We start from the raw sequence: 4,532 nt of genomic DNA, 5'->3' as shown, positions 1-4,532 counted from the left end.
TGAGTTAGGGCTTTTATGTAGAAACATAGAAAACCAAAATTACCAATGGCATTATCAAAGAAATCTTCAAATAGCATTTCTCAATCTTTTAGACATTCACATTAGCATACCCTTAGGTTAGGGTTTTTCACAGAACCTGTCTAGGGTTCTATAAAATCATTAAGAATAGGAGTGGGGTAGATTTATCAAGTGATGAATCTCCCAAGATGAGAATCAATATGATTCAATGTGGCTAGTCACAACAATGTTAGTAATAGATTGTTGAATGAATAAACCTTTATTATAAAGAAATCAATGTTTTAAAGCATACCTTTGTTCTTTGATACCTATAAACTTATAAAACAAAAGAAAATATCTTTTCCAAAAACATGTTAAAACCTATAAATTCTAAAACATCAAAAATATAAAATAAGATATCTAGGACTAGAAGTAACGGACTTAATAGTGTAAGTCACTTATATCAAATTCTTTGGGTTTGAGTTTCTTTAGATCTTCTTCTTCAGCAATGTTAGCATGATCGCTTTCCTTCTTCTTGTTTCTTGGATTGTCAGGACAGTCACTCCTATAGTGACCCTTCTTATGACATTGATAGCATTCTACTTTGGACATGTCTACTTTCTTCCTTGGTCCTTTCGATTTATTTCCTTTGTATTGAGCAGTGTAGGCATTTGAAACTTCTTCAGGATTAGCAACTAATGAGATCCTTAATTCTTCTTTACTGAAGGCAATCCACAGTGCTTCAAAAATGGAGGCTTCCTTCCCACTATTAAGACTTGCAGCAAATGCACTCCAAGTAGGTGGAAATCCTAATAGAGTGGTGATCACGAGTTCTTTGTCTGGAACAGTTTCATCAATGGCCAAAAGATCATCTCCGATTCATGCTATCTTCACAAAAGAAAGAGGCCACTGTATCTTCTTTAGTCATCTTTGTGGTCCTTAGTTCATTCTTCAAGCTTGCCACTTGACCAATGTTCTTAATAGTGAATAACTTTGACAAGGCTTCATACATTTCCTGAGCATGATTGATGTTGGCTATAAATGGGACAAGGTTGTCCTTTATTCCTTCTACCATTAGAGTCATGGCCACCAATTCCAATTCTTTGAACTTTACTTTGTCAGCATCACTAGAGTCATTTGTAGGCTTCTTTACTTTTCCTTTGACCAAGTCAAGTACTTTGTTCTTTTCAAGGATGAGGTCAATCCTCTTCTTCCAAGATCTATAATTTGAGGCTCCTTCAAGTTTGTTCTCTCCCTTGATTGTGTTAGACATCTTCCTTGAAATAATCCTTTTTAATGGTTCCTTGAACAAGTGCTTGAGACTGTCTTTATCTTCTTTCTTCACCAAAGCTCTGATACCATGTTAGAAAATCAGAAAGGAAGAAAGGTTTTCTTATTCTTGATAATTACTTGTGATGTTCTTGATTTGTTATTACATTTCTTTATATCTTCTTTCTTTTAGTTCATCAAGAATTTACCAAAGCAATAGCACATAAACAATGGAGAACAGATGTAGGCTCACAGCCAGGGGAAAACCCCTCTGTAGGGTAAAACCCAGTGAGTAATTCTTCCTTCAATAGTTTTCCAAAGATATTCCAAGACTATTAACCTTGACACAAACTTTCCTCCACATCAAGTCAACCTTCTTCCTTACTTGCAGATGATCCTTCTTGACCTCGCAGTAGCAGCACTTTCTTCAACCCAACAACTTCGACCTTGCCTTAGAGACTTTGATCTTCACTGAAAGACTTCGATCTTCACTTAGAACCTTCGATCTTGGCCCAATACAGCTTCTTGAGGTGACAGCATCACACGACAACTGGCTACAACATCAATAAGAGAACTTCGATCTTCCAAACTAGGTTATCAGAGAGAGAGATAGTTGCACCAAACGTTCGATTTTCTCTTTCTCCTTCTCCTAGACTAGCAGCGATAGGTATTATATAAGCCTTCTATCCAAGCCATTCGGGTCCTGGGATCCATGAGATATCCAAAGTAGGGAACCACTCATGAAGCTTTTTGGTAGCCATTGATAAATTGATGATATGGGGGTCATCAAGGTGAACTCAAAGATTTCCTTGAGAGATGCTTGATTCACCCTACATGCATTGACATTATGGTTCAATGAAGAAGGGCTCATTCTTTCAATGGAGTCGCCAAAAGGATATATCAATGATGTCTTATAGGAACAAGATACATGTCTTGTGTCCCCAGCAACGACGCCAAAAATGTTGATACACAAACTAGCAAGCCTTATAGAGAGGTTGAAGCTATAGGGCACAACAACACCTTGGGACAAAGGCCCATAGTCACCACAGCCTAAGTCACCTTCACTTCTCGGATTTTCACCGACGGCACGAGTCCCAATATCCATTACTTATAATAGCTATGCTTAAGATAGGCTTGAAGTAAGGCAAGGTGACTCATTTAATGGAAAGGTTCAATAAATGTGTGAGCTTCGGGAAAAGCTAGTAAAACTTTCCACTAAAAACATGTTGGGAGGAAATCTACACAAGACTTAGGGTTCAAATATTTAGCAATATACGAGCTCATCCAAGGTCAAGGTAAATAAGAGAAAAGGCTATAATTGATATACTTCAACAAGTAGTAAAGCACAAGCCTTCAAAGAATCCTCGCGTTGAAGGACTAGCACCTAGGGTTCCCTCTTGATGTAATGGCTAAGGCATCAAATTTTGTGGACAATCCACCATGAGAATTGCCCCAAATTTGGAGGAGAGCTAGAGGAAACACCAACGCAAAAGGTTGTCCAAATGGTTTTGCAAAAGCTCCACTCTAATGCAATTTGCATCAAGCCCTAAGGAGGCCTCCTAATCCTTAAAGGGACAAGGAAAGAAACAAGATAGAGGTGAAAAGAAAGATGATTCGTTGAGTTAATAGTGATCACCAAGGATTTAGGACCAGTGCTTGGCCATTGGGAAGTCAGGAGTCATGAAAAATCTCAATATGGACATTTCACTCTTCAAGGAGACCTAAAGAAGCTTCACTAGCCCTAATGGAGGCAACTACATAACTACTCTAGAATTTTACACTTCGATGGCAATTGTTAATGGATTTTCGAGGATGCAAAATGCAATATGACCTCTAGGAACATTCATTCATTCATTATCCAAGAATAACACACACAAAACTTCCCATAGCTTCAATGTCTAACAAAATTTCATTAATTAGGGCACATTAAAGACCATAAGACAATATTCCATGCATTAGACATTCATTTTTTTATCAAGTTGTTTGTGATCCAATCCTCCAAGCTTGACTTGTGGCTTGAGGAGTCGCAACCCAGGGGCATCTAATCCGTTAAAGTCACTTGGGGATCACACCAGCCCTTAGTTGACTCGGTTTTTTAGCACGTCTCCTCCCCCTAGCACAGGGCACGACCACCCCAGGTGAGGTTTGATCCTCGATCGCCTTGCTAATGAAGCCCATCCTCAACTGGTTGTGCTAGTGGGACTTGACCATGCATTAGACATTCTATAAATCAGAAATATAGCATTAAATAGCACTTACAAGACAATGAAGAATATATCCATCCATCAAAATGCCAAAAAGAAGCCCCAAGAGAGATGGTGAAATATCCAAACATCAAAATTCATTCATAGAACTCCAAAACATTCCACAAATTGCAAGTGTTAAATGTCTTCTTAGGCCAAAAATCCTAGTGTGTGATAATTCAAATGAGAGGGAAACTTTAAACATCATAAATGACATATAAGATCCTTGGTTACAAGCCAACCAAGATAGCTTAAACATTAATTATTATTTAATTTCTCCTTTAGCCCACATCATCCATGCGAAGTGCTCCCCAAAGCTAGCGTTGAGGCCTCATGTGGTCAAAGTGTGGGAGAAGGCCTCAAGAATGATGATAAAGAGGGTCATGCCCTCTACATGCTGCAAAACATCTCCAAACCACAATTTGGGCTCTGTGGGCTCCAAATGGATCTCATGGCTCTCCAGATGGCTCAAGATCAAGTCAATGCTCCATTAATAAGGGTTAGAAGATGACACATGCCCTCCCATGTCTCCCCGGGAAAGACAAAACCTCCTTTGGGCCCTGGATGACCTCCCAAGTGTCGGGTGCAATATGTATCATGCTAGGAAATGTGGTCCAAGTGCATCATCATCATTGATTAACCGAGGCATGAACAAGCAATCAATGGTGTTGAGGAAGCCCATGGTGTGACAACCAATGTTCTGCATGGTTGGAGGCCCATGGCTCTCAACACTGACCCTACAAATGCCATTGTGATCCTTTGGAGGGCTTGGATCCCGTATAGGGAAGCCAAGTCCAAGATAAAAAACAGGCCTACAATCTTGTATAAGATCCAATGCATCTCCTCACCATCTAATACAATAATTCATTAGTGCAATTGAGAAAATTAGCTTGTTAAAGCGCAGAAATGGACACTTCATAGTGACATGCCCTTCCAAATGGGGCTTTAGACATGGCTTTAAACATATGATCATGACAAGATGAGCAAGCGCACACAATGACCCACTCAGGTGCTGGAGAATAG

This window comes from Pinus tabuliformis, chromosome 9, assembly GCF_031772625.1.
Source record: "Pinus tabuliformis cultivar Carrire ecotype Pingquan chromosome 9, CPIR1, whole genome shotgun sequence".
NCBI classification, from domain to species: Eukaryota; Viridiplantae; Streptophyta; class Pinopsida; order Pinales; family Pinaceae; genus Pinus; species Pinus tabuliformis.
This window is presented reverse-complemented; position numbering follows the sequence as displayed.